The sequence below is a fragment of the Ambystoma mexicanum genome, chromosome 4q (genome assembly GCF_040938575.1).
Source record: "Ambystoma mexicanum isolate Mex_15411 chromosome 4q, UKY_AmexF1_1, whole genome shotgun sequence".
Taxonomy (NCBI): Eukaryota; Metazoa; Chordata; class Amphibia; order Caudata; family Ambystomatidae; genus Ambystoma; species Ambystoma mexicanum.
In genome coordinates, this window is record NC_090928.1 from 392,699,569 (window position 1) to 392,717,911 (window position 18,343).

At 46.0% G+C, this 18,343-nt stretch overlaps 1 protein-coding gene across 1 annotated transcript in view; it reads left to right on the forward strand.

Moving 5' to 3' along the window:
• MTR (5-methyltetrahydrofolate-homocysteine methyltransferase) overlaps positions 1–18,343 on the forward strand; it is a 1,960,411-nt gene that overhangs the window by 583,440 nt on the left and 1,358,628 nt on the right. The gene's annotated exons all lie outside the window — the stretch shown is intronic.

An 18,343-nucleotide genomic window follows, 5' to 3' on the forward strand; every position in this document is an offset into this window, starting at 1 on the left:
TATACTATTGCCTGATGTTGGTTTTACATATAACGTTGAATGTATTTTGTCCTCTTTGATATATAATTCCAAATCTAGGAAATGTATCCTCTGATCACTTTATTCCATTGTTAGTTTTAAGTTGTAATTATTGTTGTTGAGATGGTTGTAAAATACTTTTAATGATTGCTTCTTGCCTTTCCAAATTACAAGAATATCGTCTATGCATCTCCCCCAATAAACAACTTGTTCAGTGAATGAGCTATGTTTCCATGCGTGTTGTAGTTCATATGCTCCCATATAGAGGTTGGAGTAGGACGGGGCAAATTTCCCGCCAATTGCCGTGCCCTGCTTTTGTCTATATAGTTGTTTGTTAAATAAGAAGACATTATTGTTGAGGGTGAAATCCAACAAGTCGCATATCATTTCATTTTGATGGTAATAGGACAAAGATCTTGTTTGCAAAAAAGATTGAACAGTTTCAATGCCTTTCTTATGGATGATGCTTGTATAAAGAGCAGTTACGTCAAATGTTACTAACCTGAAGTTGGCCTCCCAGTTTATAAGTGTAAGTTGTTGTATGACGTCTTTTGTGTGTTTGATGAACGATGCCAGATTCACAACCTGCGGTTGCAAATGAGTTTCTATGTATGCTGAAATGGGCTCTGTTAAAGACCCTATACTGTTAATTATAGGTCTACTACTCGGTAATGTTGTGTATTTTTTGTGAATTTTGGGTAGAAAATAGATACTTCCAATGATAGGATGTTTGATATTCAGAAAATCAAATTCTTCATCGGTTAGAAGTCCTTCATCGTTCCAATTTTTGGTTTTAGCAGCCCATGATGTGGCTAGGTTGGGAATTGGACTTGTTAGTTTTGTGTAGCAATTTGCATCATTAAGATGTGTTTCTGCCATTCTAATGTAGTCTTCAGTATTGAGGAGGACTATTTTCCCTCCTTTATCTGCTTGTTTGACTGTCAAATTTCCATCATTTTTATGCTTTCCTTTCTGATATGGACAGATTGAATTTGATTTTCTTGGTTGATTTATTTTTCCAAAGATAAGGGTTAGATTAAGGTTTACATTAGGGTTAGGGCTAGGGTTAGGGTTAGATTAAGGGTTACATTAGGGTTTGGGGCTAGGGTTAGATTAAGGGTTGGGGTTGGGGTTGGGGCTAGGGTTACGGTTTGGGTCTAGGGTTAGACTAAGGGTTAAATTGGGGTTAGGGGCTAGGGTTAGATTAAGGCAGAGGTCTTCAAATTGTGGGGGGCGCGTCCGCATCCAAGGGGGTAGGGGGTGGTGCAAGAGCCCAGCATGAAATGTGTTTAAACACTTTTTTTTTTTTATAGATTGGAGGAAATAGGCACAGGCAGCTCACGTGGTCGGACTGGACCATAAAACTATAAAGGGCACCAATGAAAAAGTGGCCAGCAGTTGCAAATGGATATTCAGTTCTTTAGGCACTGACTGTTTGAATAGTACCCAAGGGGGTGTTTTTTATTCAAATGTAAACAAATTGTGATATTTAAAGATTGTTTATTCAGCAATAATGGTCAAAACTACTAGCTGGATAGTGAAGTAACTCCTCAAACTGGCCCACATTGGCCAAAAAAGTGGCCCATTTTAACTGGCCTACACTAGCATTTGGCATTTTTGGTTTGGTCATCGCCCTATTGCCCTATAGGCCAGTCCAAGTCTGGAGGCTTATCCATAATGGGTGAGGGGGCGCCCACCCACTGGCCCCCTCACCCATTATGGAGGAGCCGAGGAGCCAGCCCAGTGAAACACTGAGCACTCCCTCAGCTGCTTTTTCCAGCTGAGAGAGTGCTCCTGGGCTGGCTGAACTGTCAAAGGGAAACACTGTTTGCCTTTGACAGTTCAGTTCCCCAGCCGCAAATGATCACTGAGCCATGCAACGCTGGGGGCATTTTGCTTCGCCAGCCTTGCATAGCTCATTGGAAATGTTGTCTGGGGGACTGCATTTATGTATGTGCAAGAGGGTGCTCCTGCGCCTCCTCGCACATACGGGCAGAGCAAGCTGGAGCGGGGCATTTTAGGAACCACGCGCACCCCGCTGCAGAAGGTACGTCTATGGTGATGTATTTTCTATTTAAATATGTGTATGGATGCGTGTACGATTGTGTTATGGGACTGTGGTAGGAGAGGGATGGGCGCGAGCACTGGGATAGTGTTGGGAGCAGGGTGGGGAGAGGCCAGGGTCTGTACTGGGAGTACGGTGCGGTGATGGCGCGCTAAAGTTCATCTGGCACATTTGGGGGGGCCCAGCTTGCCCAAATTTTGCTCAGGGGGGGCCCAGGCCAAAAAAGTTTGAAGACCACTGGATTAAGGGTTACGTTAGGGATAGGGTTAGGGTTAGAGTTGGGGGGGCATTTGGGTGGGATGGGGGACCCCCCCATATACAAAAAAAACATTAAAACGTTACAAGGAGCTGGCCAGTGCCAAAATGTCAGCACTGGACAGCTCCATGTGATGTTTTAATGTTACAAAAAAATGCATTGAAATGCAATCTTTTACATGTAAAAGTGCATTTCCATTGAAAACAGTCCATTTATATTTTCGATGGACTGGTTTCGATGGAAAATCACTTTTACATGTAATAGATAGCCTGTTGATGCACTGGTAAACAATGCTTTGGATTCGATGGTGTTGCATTTTGATGCTACAATTTCGATGAAATTACTAGGAATCGTCTATTACGGATGCAGTAGCCAATATGAAACCGACTTCCAGACACACATTTCAGGGCAGTAGTTCAGACATTGTCGACACAGTGGGACCCACCTGTTCAACTGGTCTTAAGTAGGGAACGTGAGACGGCCAATGACCCACTGTGCATTTCTTGTTTTGGAGTAGTGGATAATTTATTGGTATCCCCACCATTTCATAATTGAACAGACAACACAAAATGCTTTAATCGTTGATAATAGGGATGCCGTTAATGTTCCAAATTGTAAGTCTTCTTGTGTTTCACAATCAGATTCCATACCAACAAACTCTGTGCCATCTAAGCGTGGAAATAATGGGATTTTGAATACTTGAGATTTGTTGCTACATTGCGCAACAATGGGTATAAAGGAAAAAGTACAGCAGACTTGTTGTACCCCTCTGCTTTCCCCAACAGACCACAAACTCATAGAGCCATGAAGCCTATTGTAATTTGAAAGGGCTGGAGTACTGATATTCTGTTGAGGCCATTAAGTCCAGAGAACAAGTGAGTAATAGTGGTTCGGGAACTGTAAGGAAGGCATGGTACCAAACAGTAAGACAGACACAAGTGACCACAGTTCAAGGTTATTTATTGAACTTCAATTGGGTTTGAAAAACCCCTCTCTAAACCTAAATCTAAAGATGAAAGCAAGCTACGACCATCAAATAATAACACATTCCTAGTCGAGTCTGTCAAAATAAAAGGGCCTATACTAATACACCTATTGCCAATCCTTTTTTTTTTTTAAACAGTTTTTATTAATTTTTAAAACAAACAAACAAACAATACAAACCAAACTGGCAGCGCTTTTTGCAAAAATCACATGAACATCAATTAGTCAAAACCACTGCTCCCCCAATCCCTCCCCCCTCAGGAGCTTGTTTGTCCTTCACTTTCCGTATCTGCTACGTGTGGCAGGATATCACCTCCTTCTGAGTCTGCAGAATCCGTTATTGTTCCAAACAGTCCTGCTATTAATATTCTCCATGCCATCAAGGTACCCACTTCTTCTTCCCCACTCACGCTACATGCCTCCTGCCATACCACCGTTTCAGCCTCCGCCCATTTCTGCGATTCCCGCCACCATACCTCCACCCGTGGCTTATGACACTGCTTCCATCCCATGGCAATCCTCCGTTTTGCGAGCTCATATGCCAAGTCCTTCAATTTCCCAACATGTTTAAGTTTCCGTGGTCTGGGAAACCCTCCCAACAGGCAGGCCCAGGCCGTATCTATGAGCGTGACCCCTTTGTCTACTAGTTTTTGCGCCACTTCTCCCCAGAAACTCTCAATCACTGGGCAAGACCAAAACATGTGTGTCATATCAGCATTTTCCTTGTCGCATTTTGGGCACGCTTATCGTCCTGCATTTCCAAATTTAGATATTCTCATCGGGGTCATATAAACTCTGTGCGTTATATATAACTGTATTTGTTGTAATCTAGCATTTCTTGATACATTCTTGTGGTATCCCATAGCAAGCTCCCACATCCCATCCTCCATCTGTGCTCCCACCTCAGTTTCCCAATCCAACCTCAAATGCGTCAACTCCTTCTCAACCCGGGTCATCACCATCTCATACAATCTAGAGATCTCATGCCCCCCTTCTGATATGTCATATATTGTCCCCATAGTGGCGTCTTGTTCCTCCGCCAATACAGTCTCAGGCCAGATTTTACGAATATTCTGCACCAGTCTTAGGTACGTGACATACTGGCCCCTATGCAAGCCCGCCTCTTCCCCTAGTCCTTCAAAATCCCTAATGGTCCCCTCTTGCCAAACATCCCCCAATGTAACTAGCCCGACCGACTCCCAGTAGGTCCTGATTATCATCCTTAGTTGCTTGTCTTCCCCTGACAAAGCAACCAACGGCACCTGCGGGGAACACGGGTACGGGTCCTCCATCATTCGACATACTCTACGCCACATCTTCCACCCCAGCAACATCATTCCCGGGTGCTCCTTCATTTCTGAACTAGGCAACCAAATAATTTCCTTCAGGTAAAACGGAGTGCAGTCCTGCCCAAACAGCCTAAATTCCGGAGTTGCCTCATCATTGAGCCATTTTATCACATACTGCAACTGACCAGCTACATAATAGGCCTCAAAATTAGGCAGCTTAATACCCCCCCTCTCATGGAAATTCTGCAACTTCCATAGCGCCACTCTATTCCGGCTGCCATGCCGTAGGAAGTCTCTGCACATACTATTCAGCTTAGCAAAAAACTTCTTAGGTATCATATACGGAATATTGCTGAAAAAATTTAAGAGCCTAGGCAGGACCACCATTTTAAGCATCGCCCCCGTCCCATCATTGCCAACGGCAACTTCTCCCAAAACTTCATGCTTTTACGGATTTTTCCCACAGCCACCTCGGTGTTATGCAAATGTTCCTCCTTTACCGTGTGATACACATCTATTCCGAGGTAGTGGAAGGAACCAACCGCCCATGGTATCAGCAACATTGGCAACCGCTCCGGAAGGGTTCCTCTGTAGCTACCCAATGGGAATATGCTCGATTTTTGGGGGTTCACCGCTATGCCTTACAGTTCCGCATACCTTTCCATTACCTCCAGAATATATTGAAGATTTTCCTCCGGATATTTCAAATATAATAGCAAGTCGTCAGCATACAGGGATATTGGGTGTTTCTCTCCCCCTACCTCAATGCCTATAATGTCATATTGTTGCCGAAGGTATACTGCCAGGGGCTCCAGGGCCCGAATATATAACATCGGGGACCAGGGGAACCCTTGTCTGGTGCCTCTGCTAAGTTGCCACCTCTCGGATATCACCGCTCCTGTACGAACCCTAGCTAGTGGCTCACTGTACAGCAACTTTTCCCACCTAATGTAGCCCGGCCCCATCCCGTGCTCCCTCAGGGCCTCCAGCAGCCACGACCACCTGACTGAATCGAAAGCTTTGACTGCATCTAAGGACACAACCGCCATTTCGCCCTCGCTCTTGTTCCCCCATTCAACCACCCGGTGGAGTCGCCTATGGTTGTGGGTTATATTCCTGTTGGGGACATAACCGGTTTGGTCCGGATGTATCAATTTACTAATAACTCCGCAATCTATTAGCCAGGACCGCCGTCAATATCTTGCCCCCCTGATTCAGCATTGACAAGGGTCTGTAGGAGCCACAGCTATGCCCTGGTTTGTTGGGCTTAGGGAGCGGTATTATGATCGCTTCTCTAAGCGATTCTGGCAACCGGCCCACCTCAAACGATTCATTAAGCATTTCTAGCATGGGGGGGGAGGGTGGAGTACCTCCTCTCTATATGCTTTATAAAATTAGCTATGAAGTCCGTCCACTCCCGGGGTCTTACTGGTGGGCAGCTGCCTCACCACCTCATCCAGTTCCTCCAAAGTAATCGGTGCATCTAGCTCTTCTCTTTCTTCGGCACTAATCTTAGGTAATCCAATATCTCTTAAAGTTTCCCTCATCTCCTCTCGGCTGCCCCCCCCCCTTTGTCCTCATATAGTGCCCTGTAATAATCCAAGAATGCCTCATTGACTCCTTCTTGGGTGTCCGCTACCTCTCCATCCTCTCTGGTTATCGTCCTAATCAGGGGCCTAGTGGTTTCACTCTTGTATAGCCACGCCAAGAGGCGGCCCGTTTTATCCCCACCTGCATGCTGCCTCTCAACATTCTTCTTATAGTTAAGGTTGCAGAGCCTTTCCCAAAGTTCCGCGCACTGCTGCTGTATTAAGTACTAGCTCCGCATCTCCCCCTCCACTGTTGAGTTCCCTTTCCAGTTCATCCTCAGCTCCCCCTAACTCCGTCAGGACCCCACCCTGCAGGCCCTTTAATTTAGCGATGGCAGCACCCTGCAACACCACCTTAAAGGCTTTCCAGAGCGTGCCTGCCGAGTCCACACTGCCAGTGTTCTCTTCGAAATAATGTATAATCTCATCTCTGATGTCCTCTCTGAAGACCAGATCCTTGAGCACCTCAGCACGGAGGCGCCACGTCGGTATCCGCGCCCTGGGGCAGCACCCCAGGACCAGAGGCGAGTGGTCCGACAGGACCCTCGCTTTGTATTCTATTTGGGTGGTCTCTACCACCACATCTGGCGTGGCAAAAAAATAATCAAGTCTCGTATGCAGTTTTGCGGGGCTGAGTAATGCGAATACTGCTCCCCATTAGGATGTTTCAGTCTTCAAACATCTGCCAGCCCGAAGTCGTCGAGCAGCGTCCGCAGTGCCCTGGCTGCTGGGGTGGGCCTATCAATCTTATCATCAGATCTGTCTACCCTGGGGTTCAGCACAAAATTAATGCCTCCCCCACCCCCCCAAATAACCGCCCCACCCACACATGTACCCAGGTTGGTACACAGTCCTAAAATATGCCGCCGTGTTTTGATTGGAGGCATACGTATTTACAATGCACACCTCTTTATTCTCCACCAGCGCCTTCAATATAACCATCCTCCCCTCTGTAACCACCACCTCCTGTGTAAATTGGAGCCTAACGTGCGGTGCCACCCAGACCAACACTCACTTAGCGTAGGCAGAATACGGAGAACCCACTACAATACCTCTCCACTTCTTCCCCACCAGCTCCAACTTTTCCCGCGTCAGATGCGTCTCCTGCAACAGTGCAATATCAATCTTCTGTCTTTTCAAATACATCATGACCTTGTTCCTCTTGAAGTAACTATTGAGTCCCCTGACATTCCACGTTACGATCTTAAGATCCCCCATAGCTCATAAGTATCCCCCCCCTTCCATGCAGCCTTTCCCACCTGCCCACGTGATACAGATACAACCCTCTAGCTCTTTCTTGTAGCCTCAAATACAAACCCGAACTCCCCAGAACTATGTACACCCCAAACTCCCCACTTCCCTCCCCACCCTCCACCCATCCCTTCCCCAACACCACACTCCCCAACTGCTGCCCAGCTCCTTCCATGGAACTCAGGCACCCCCACGTCTAGCCCTGCAAGCACCAACCAATGCCCAGAGCTCAGTAGGGTGAAGTCGCCCTAATGGCCACTTAACTAAGGTTACTAAATGGGGTAAAGAGATCCGCTCTGCAAGGCTCCCCTAAAAACCAGCAATAGTCACAGTGCTCATAACATGTTGTTTAACGGTCTGGCCTTCTCTGCCTAAGGCCGCTCAAATGACTATAATCAAGTCCCAGAGTCCTATTCCGCGCCATCTTGTAGCGCCCTCCTCGTGCACTACTTATATCCTCCATCTCCTCTTCCCGTCCGAACGTCAGGCTAATGGGGGCATCCCTGTGCGTTGAGCCATCCCATGGCGTCCTCCGGAGTCTCAAAAAACAAAGTCCTGTGTTTATGAAAAACTTTCAATTTTGCCGGATACAGCAACATGTATTTATGGCCCGCCTCTCTCAATCTCCGCTTTACCGTCCCAAAGTTCACACGACTACGCTGCACCATCAGGGTATAGTCCGGGTAGGCCGTTATGTTTGCCGCCCCTCGTTTAATCGTTCCACCCTTGCAGAAGTGTTCTAGTATCCTCTCCCGATCCCAGTAATTAAGGATTTTGGCAATTACTGGCCTAGGTGTGTTTCCCGGCAGCGGCTTCCTTGTCGGAGCTCTATGCGCACGTTCCACCGCGAATCCCTGAGATAGAGCTCCTCCGGGTATCTCCTGCAACAGCATATATTCGATGAAATCCGTGGGATCGTGGCCCTCTGATCCTTCTACGATGCGAATGTTATTCCGTGGGGCGCGTCCTTCCGCCTCCTCCGCCCTGTTCTCCAAGTTGCCCACTCTCTGCACCAGGGCGTGCAATTCGTCCTTATGGGAGGCACAATCCGCAGTGTTCGGGCTCACCTCTTTCTCGAGGGTCTCAGTGCGCTCCGCCAGAGACCTGACGTCCTGTCGAAGTAAATTCACCTCTTCCTGCACCTCACCGACCTTAAGGTCCAATGCCGTTTTCAGCTCAGTAACGGCCAGTTCAAATTTAGCCTCCCAGGCTGCCTTCAGGTCCGCAATCGCAGCCAGGACCTCCTGGTTAGTGCCCGTACAAGGCATGCCGCCTGCAGGCGATTTATCCTTGCTCTTGGAACTTTCCGGACCAGGGGACGTCTTGGCGAAGTCGTCCAACGTGGGCTGCTTCGCCTTTGGTCTCACGGTTCTATTAGACATGATTCTGCATCCGCTGGGCACGTTCCAGGGGGCCACTCTCGAGACACCCCCATGCGAGACCTGTACGCTACCATGGGTCGTGCTTTCCCATGTAGCCGCATAAGCCCCACTCCGGCAGCTCCACGGGGTGGGGGGGGGGCACGCACAGTCCCCAAACTCTGTGAGCTTCTCACGCCGAGCTTTCCATGCACAGTGTCTCGCTACTTCGATGCGTCGTAGTGCGGCCTCAGCCCTCTATCACATGCCCAAAGGCTTACGCCAGTAGTAGAACACTCTCTAGAAATACAGGCCGATAAGCGCTAGTATCCCAACATAGGGGACCTGCGTTCCACGCCAGTTACAAATACGCACACAGTCCGCTTCTGTCGCCCGACCACCGTGCGGCCTGCTCCTTCCTTAGTTCCGGTCGTTGATCAGCCATTTTGTTTTGTCTTCCGTCTCCGGTGCTCCTTATCCTTTTCGCACAAAACTCCACCGCCATTCCTCCCACGCATTCCAAAAGTTCACCAAGCGCAGTCAGTCCGTACACACACCAACATGTGTGTTTTCAGCAGTCATAGGCACGTTGTTATGCACTATTTCGCCAGGATAATTTCAGGATCTCGGGAGCTCCTCTAGATCGCGTCCTCCTACATGGCCCTCATAGCCACGCCCTCCCTATTGCCAATCCTTACTACTAAATACAAAATAGTGTGGGAAACAATGTTATGCAAAAGAAAAGTGTTCAAGAAATAATATGTCGGGGATATTAAAGCCGTTTGAAGCCCTTCCCCACGTTTTCAGCACAGGACAAAGCGGCACACTCGAGATTAGCACAGTCTTTGGCTTCTCTTGCACGAGGATGCAGTACAAATCTCAGTATCGGGGCCTTCTATGTCAGTCTATTTGCCATTCAAAGTCTCTTACTTCAGAGGGTCAAACCAACATTAAAAAGTTCCGTTCTCCTCGGGATTCTCATGTACAACTTCTTGGGTGATTTTTGACTCGCCATGGGCCCCTCTCTGCCGGGCTCAGGCCCACTTCAACACAAAGCCTTCAATTGATCTCCCTCTGTCAGGCTCGGACCAAATTCATGTACTTTTCCAAACGTTCTCTACTTCATCGAAATCGAAGACTTTCGATTTTATGGTGAATTTGACTTGACCCATCGCAGGACCACTTAAATTCACAATTATTAATTCTTTCATTTGATCTCCCTGCGCCGGGCTCGGACCAACTTAATCTACTGTTATTACTTCTTTGCTGGATATCTAGAGACCTTCGATTGAGCACCCATATGGTGCCGGACCACTCTGTCAAAGGTATTGTAGCCTTCTTTAAAGTTCAATCACTCATCAGCAGTTTAACTCCCTTCGTGTCTATCACACTCGTTTTAACAATGTTCGTTCCAGTGCTTGCCATACAATGTTGCTGCTTGTGACCTTGGCTTCAACACAGACCGGTATTGTATTAGTCTCCCCAACTCACCGGCTGTGTTTTTTTCACTGACGTGGCTTTGTTCTTGGAGCCAAGGACAGTACCACAGTGGTTGGAGATTCTCCCCACCTTGGTTAGTGATGATGTGCGAGGGCCCTGGGTACCTCTGACACAGAATGCAGGATTCTTTAGCCTGGTTTCCTGGTCTTGCGCTTTCTGTTCTCAAGGTTTTGTGAACGTAATGGTTCCTTGTCGAAAAGGTCACAGGAACCTCCCTCCTTGCGATGCCCTTCTGTTTTGCTGTCTTCCTTCTCTTGTTAGACTGCCATCTTGGAACTGCTGTTTCCTTGTGTGCTTTGCCTCTCTCAGGGTGTGCTCTCATGCTCTGCCTTTTATCCGTGTGGGGAAGTGTAATGGAATTCGGGTGTGTGTGATGATCAGTAATTGTATGACCTTGCCTGACCATTGTATTGGGACATGTCAGGTATACGGCTCGGGTGTTAGTCCGTTTTCTCTCATAGTGGGCTGTCCGTGAGAAAGCGTTCGGGTTGTTAGCACGGGGGGTTGAGTTCCTAAATATCAGATCGGGTAATGGTGTTATAGGGAGAGGATACTGCGCCTCACCATCTGGTGTCCCACTCCCCAAAGACCCCTCATCCAGGTGATCATCCCACACTGGTTCAACCCCAGGAACAGGATCCAAAAGCAAAGGCTGTGTAATGCCCTCCTGGATGACCATTCTCCAAGGATTTGTGGGCGAGACACCTTCTGGTTTCTCACAGACCATAATGTTTCCAAATATCCATCGGACTTGCCACTGTTAGAAAGACCAACGGTTTGGCACCCTAAAGCCTGTTGCACACACAATAATTTGCGGGCACCATCTGTATCCTAATGTATCTAAGCACATTCCATCTGACCCTATTGGGAAATTGAATACATTTAGTATTCTGAGACGTGTGTGTGGTAAAGATAGTAATGCGGTTGGTTGCTGGTTGCAGACTTCGAGAATAAAGTTGGTGGTATTATAAGGCAGCAGTCAGAGTTCGCACAACCTGCTCATGTAGCTTTCCCACACAGGTTGCTCATTGAAAGCTCCTTTAAGGATGACTCAATAATCCTCAATAGATCAGCAATTCTAGCTGTGTTTTCGGAATCCCCGAATATATCTGCAATAAGCACTAGATCGTGTTGAATTCTGTGACCTGCCTCATACTAACATTGCAATCATCCATGTAGGCTCCAATATGGTTGCAGAAGTCATAAAATGTGAAATGCAATTTATAAGAGGTTTTGGCTTTCGGGTTGCCAACCTAGGGAGCACGATAATCACTCACTTAACTTCTCTGAGTCTGCACCAGCAGGTAGCTTGTTGGTGCGTGAGTGGTCCTGGTTGTTGGGAGCCCTTACATCTTTCCTTACTACAACAGCCAGACAAACCGTTCAAGAAGGCTTTAGCAGAGGTCCTTGGGCCAGCCACTCTCCACTTGCACTGCCTCCCTGGCAACCCCTGCACTGCGGGACTGTCTCTGTATCCTTACAGCCCCCCCTTCCCAGCACTTGTCTGCACTTAGCTTGCACTTACCACCAGCTGGCCCTATTATTTATTTTTATTCTTCTTACCCTTTACTGCAGTCCCCCCCCTACCCCCCCTTTCCCCTTGCACTTTTTCCCTTCCCCCTACCCCTGCACTTGTGCGATCTGAATGACACCTGGCCTAGTAGGATCGTTGTCTGTCTTCCACTTGTTCCCCCTCCCTGCCTCGTCACGCCTTGAAACACTTGTGTATAGGCGCGTTACAAATGCCATATCATATCAGATTCCCACCCTGTTAGGATCCTGTTGTGGAACTCTAGAGGCCAGAGCACTTTACAAAAAACAGAAACAAGTTAATCAGTATGGTTTGGCAACATGACATCCTCGGTCTACAGGAACGCTCCACTCAGTCTTCTTTTTTTTTTTTTTTAAACACTTTTTATTGCATTGTATATTCTCTTCTCCAGGGCCATACACCAGTCAATTTCAGCGACCCGTTTCTCCACCCAGTTTTGATGGGTTTCAAATCTGTTTCCAAAACGCACAAAAAGGTTGGGCACGACAACCGATGGGTGGGCTTCTGTCTTTATAGTTTTGGCAGTTGAATTTGTCATTGAAGTGAAGGGGAAGGAATTCAGCACCTTACTAATAAACATTTACCCCTTAAGCTATAGCTGTGTTTTTGAAGGATATAACTAATTGTGTTGAATGTTTATTAAGTCATACAGATTCCGGTCATGTGATTGTACTACGTGATCTAAATTCCTCTTGTCCACCATTAGAAACAGAACATTTGGAGAACTTTGTTGCACTGTTGAATCATCAGTCGAAAGAGTCGGGATGGGGTTAAATGGCTTAATTGCATGTGTTCCTTGGGCCTTTATAAATTAAATAGTTCAGTGAAGGGGAATTTGCATGCAAAGTACACTTGGGCTAGGGGAAACTCCAACTCCATTTTGGACTACATATTTATGGATAAATCCATATATGATAAATGCAGTGAATTGAATATTGTAGAAACTCTGTGGAGTGATCCCTGTTTTCTTTGCAGTTCTTTGGAACTGCAGTTGGATATTCAGGAGTGATTATTTACTGAGGTAGTATCTACCAATCTTAAGGGCAACAGAATAACAAGAAACAAGGGATCCCTTAACAGAGTGAACGACAAAATCGTGCAACTTGTGCAGCAAGCGTTAATTAAGCAATATGCCCCGAGCATATAGCTATTAGTACCCCGGCCAGCAAGATCTGCGTGATGGGGCTGCTAAACGGCGTTCAGGGATAGAAAAAAGAAAATAAAACAACCAAGAAAATGCCCGCCGGGAAAGGAAAAACTGAGTCCGTTTTCCCTTTCCATGGTGGCCATCGGGAGCGGATGCGCTGGGAACAGAAGTGTTCCCAGCGCGTCTGTTCCCGAAAGACGACAGAGAAGAAGATAAGTGGACTTGAGAGGGCGGAAGGGAGGGGAAAAACAAACCGTACCTGGGTCCCCACTGGGGGAAGATGGCAGCCTCCAGCCGTGTGGAGGCTCGGAGCAGGGGTTGTCCCCACTTCGATTCTCCAGACGTCTGGAGGCTGCCATCGTCCCCCAGTGGGGGTGGGAGGGCATAGAGGACAAAAAAAAATACCTGAATCCCCGGCGGGGGACGAAGGCCGCCTCCAGCCGTGTGGCGGCAAGCCTCCTCATTGGCTGAGGGGCTGCCACGCTACCTGCCGGGGAGAAAGGCATGGAATCCAGGGATTCCTGGCCGGGTAATGCCCCAGCAAGGGCCAATCAGAATGGTCCTTTCATTCTGATTCGCCCTCGCCGGGTACTAATGGATCTTAACTTCTTTCAAGTCTTCCTACAACTTTAGACCACAGTCGTACGGGGAGATGTTCAGTCATAAAAGTAAGTTGCTCACATATGGTGATTTGTGTAGTCCTCAAATTAGAGCACCCATTTCCTCTAGACACCCTGCCCACCTTCCTCAACATCCTGTGATGAATCCTATGGCTCCCTCGCCAATTCCCTGCCTAAGGTCTCCTCCCAGGTGGCATGGGAAAGGCAGACGCTTCCTAATCCTGACCTTGGGGGTGGTGCTCTGTGAGAGGATCACCTGGGAGGAGAAAAGGCTTGGGGAGTGAGAGGAATCAATGGGGTGAAACACAGTATTTATCCCCCTCTAAGGAAGAGGTATTACCAATGACAAAATACCTAATTGCTTTTTGCCACAATAATCTCAATGTTCCCCTTGTTGAAAACCTAAATGTGGGTAAAATCAGCCAAAGCCCCTATGGTATAAAAGTGGATTAACTCCAATCTCAAAACCATAGAGCCAAATGCTTCCTTATTTCAAAAGGGGCAAATGGAAAGAGGTCCTTATTCCTCTTTTCAAACCAAACTGGTAACTGATCTGTTTAATATTCCTTCAAAGAATGTTGTAGAAAATAGAAAGCAAAACACTGAGTTAGAAAAAATAACTTTGTTGCCAGGGACTGGGACGAGGAAGAGGGATGCAGAGGAACACTACTATGGGAGTGATCTCCTAATTAATGTAGATGATCTACACCTCAAGAAAAGTCTTGTGGGTACAGCCCTCTTTTTTGTTACTGGGGTGCCTGACTCATGAGGGACCACAGAAATCTCATATAAATGCAATTAATAGGCTCCCTTTCCTCCCATCTCTATGTAGTATTGACAAGAGAATAAGCAAAGATGAACACTGAATAACGGTAGTGCAATACTGAGTGCCCCAAGACACAAAAGAAGCAATCTAAGGTGGGTAGGCAACTACAACACACAAGGAATACCTAATGGTACCCTGTTTGATCCATTTTTTATATACTTTTTTATATTTTATTTTAATACAAACAGTTATAATAGTCCCTTTTTGTAGGGTTGTTTCTGAAATTCTCCATGTTGTCTTTGGATTTTAGAAGTACTACATCGCGTTGGGCTGAGTGTCCTGAACACAGCCCAGAGAGGATGATGTGAATGCAAACTGAAATAAAAGAAAGTTTACCTTTGAGCTGGAAATACTAGTGTGTCGTCCAGTACAGTTTACTGAATCACACGATTACTAACTACACTGATATTTCTGTATATATGAACATAATAGACTCTATGAGGGTAATACCCAAAGTTTGGGCTATTATATTGATTACCATGTGTTATTTTAGACATGTTGACATTTGGGATATAGGTTTTGTTTTGATATCAATTGTGAATAAATTCAGTTTTAATGAATTAGACTGATTACTGATCAGACTTACTGGCAAATGTATACTCCGGTTTGTCTCTGTTATACTCCGATTTGGTTGTAGTTTGGTATCTAGCCATGTTGTGTGAAAGGGCGGGATAGCCTGTGCTCAGTTGTATTTATATGATATGGTCTACACCTGACACCTGAGGGGGACTGAGAAGGTTAAAAAGCCCCTTCAGGTGCAGGCATCAGGAGAGACCGGATCCAGAGAGAAAAAAAGCAGAGCCGTGGAGGAGGAGGAGGAGGAAGAAGCAGCAACGGCCCGTGGTCGCAGCTGATGGGGAAGCCTGACGCGAGAGAAGACGCTGGGACCACTGAAACGCCAGAAGCCTTGGTGGGTCCTGAGGGAGTCTTTGCCTTTGACTCTCGCTATTGCAGAGGTTGCCCAGCGGGAAGCGCGAGGACGAGACGCTTGCCTGATACAATTTCATTGTGCAGAGTTTACGCAGCGGGAAGTAGTAGCATCAAGTGAAGTGTTCCCTCTTTCCGGAGCTGAGGAGGCTCCATTCATCCGACCGCGTGGAGCCACAAGTACTGAAGACCTGGGTACACAGAGTGGAGCGTAATCGAGCGACTTATCCAGTGAGTTCACAGCTTACAAGTCACTCCAGAGAGCTCCAATGCTGTCCACGTGTTCACGGCAGGCCGCCTCACTCACTAGTGAGGGAAAGCAGCAATAGCAGTCATTTTTAATACGGAACTATACGTAACAAACCAATGTTTTGACTGTTGAAATGAAGTGACTGTATGAATAAGCGCATGAGCGTGTGGGAGGTCAGAAACCCTATGGGGGAAGCTGTAGAAAGTCCAAAAGCTTACTAGCAATACCCAAGCCAAGAGTATATTAAGAACCAGCAATATCCAAATAACAAACCGTGCTCAAGGCAAGAGGGGAATACTGAAGGGCTTAATGCTTGAGGCGTACTGCTTATGTGCTATGAAATATAAATCTTCAGGTGATCAACATCTACATTGCCAAAGCCAAGATAGTCTCACTTTTCTTCTATCTGTTGGTCCTTATTTGGTTGTTGTTGCAGAGGGGAAAGAAAGTTGGCAAACCGTCTGCCCTTCTGTAGAAGGTTATCCAGATGGAGAGGAGCATAGATGCCAAGGAGTCTTAAAGAGAGCACTAATGTGGTTCCTTGTTTCTCTGCAACTTGTCAGTCTAATGAAGTTGTTGTTACTTTGAGTCAGAAGTTACCACTGAAGCGCTTTTCTGTTCTTGTTGTTGAAGTAGACGGGCAGGCGAGTATTCCCATATGGCAAGATGTTATTGCTGAAAAGAGCATGATAAAGCCAGGTAGAGGTTGATGCAAGTACTGAACTGTTCTAATGGAAACCACTCATGTTGGTTTGTGACATTTGAACAATTATTGTGATAGCTTGTTGGAGAAAAGTTACAATTTTTTTTCAAACTAGAATTTCAACAATATATCCTGACAAATACATGTTACACCTGTTCCAACTCCTGGAGTAAGAATAGTTTTTCTTTCCGAAACCAATGTTTGTGACAATTACCCTGACCAAGACAATTGTGGTTGCTTATTTGGAGAAGACAAATGTAAGATTGTTCTTTTTCCAGGAGGAGTGGGAACTTGTGATTTTCTTCAGATGCTTATTGAAAAAACACAACATTGTAATTCAAGCACAGGACTTTAACAACTGTATTGGAACTTTGTGTCACACCGGAATGCCTTGTTTCCTTTGAACTGTGGAGAAAACCCTTGTTCAGATGTGGGGCAGGGAAACTCGCCCAGGTTATGAAAAGAGACATTGATCATATTGTGAATCGGATCATATGTTGTTGAATTGAATCACTATATATTTCTTTATTGATTTATTTGTTGTAGAAGTGTGAGGGTTAGGTTTCCTTTAGTTTATTTTAGGCAGGGAAATCCTCGTCCGGGTAGAGATAGTGAGGCGTTTATCCAACCTATTTATTTAATAAAATGGCTAAACTTGAAACTTTTTACATAGTTGTTCGCCTCACATTTCTGACTCCTCACAATCCCCACCAGTCTGTTGTACTTATAGCATCTGTATGGATGGATGGAGAAGAGTTTGCCCTGAAGAGATTCCAGCAAGTGTGAGTGGACAGGACTGGGTAGCTTCTTGCATCACCGGTCTCCACTCTTTTTTAAATATTGCTGTGCAATGCATGTTTTGCTCTCTCTAACAATGAGTTACTTCTACCCTTCACCAGAATTTGACAATGGAAGGATGGGTTTTGGGGTAGCAGTAAAAGGCATACAAGTAGAGATTCATTGTGCCATTTACCTTGGCAGTTTTCCATTGTGACTCAGACAGATCATTGGATTTGGCAAAACGGTAAAATGGCAAAGAGTGCACAAGATGAATGTAAAAAGAGAATGTGTTCATTGCAGAAAAAGGATGAAAGATAACCTATCCTGAACAGATTGTGACAGGCAAAGGTATTTGCTAAAAATCTTTAAATATGGATCTTTTTTTCAGTACAAAGTAACATGACTCCATATCATTAAATGCACTGTACTTTTCATGACTCAGTCCTTGAGCTAAAACGACCTACGGGTATGCAGACGCATGGTGTCTCCTCAAACCAACCAATGTCGATCATTTCTAGATGTTGTTTACCATTTTAGATGATCCTGGGCAACCAAAGGGTTATATGGCCGAATTGAAAATTACCTGTCTTTGTGACTCCATGAAAATGAACAAGCTAACTTCCCAGTTTTTTAGCACATTTATTTTTTGGGGCAGGTGGGCGTTTTCCCAAATGGAAGGGTGGTCCACCTCACCTGCTTTTCCTCCACACCCTTCCTCTTATCCACGTTTCCCCCACCTGCTTTTTCTCTCCTCTGGATTTCCATGACACTTTTCCTTCCAACCATATGCCTGTATCACCAGAATGTCGTTTTTCTGACTGCAAGCCAATCTAAGAGAGATATGGTCTGAAACCCAGCCCTACTGTGTAGTGGTTCTGCCCACTAACTGCCCCTCTCATCATGTGACTCCTAGGGATACTTTACCCAATTCCCTGACGTGTCATCCCAATGTATTTGTTTACTTGATATTAGGTTGTGGGTAAATATTGTATTTCTGAACGATTTAGTCCCATTATTCAAAACTGTAGTATTGTTTTTGCCAGCAGGTCTGATGCTTTAAGGACTTTTGACAACACCTTGTAAAATTACATTTGTTAAAAGCTTTATTACATGACAACGGACCGGGTTAATATATGAGAAATTTTTGTACTAAGATTTATTTGCTGCACAGCACCAACAAGATGCCTGCTAAGCGTTTGTGCAAAAAGCTGTGTAATGCTTAAAGAAA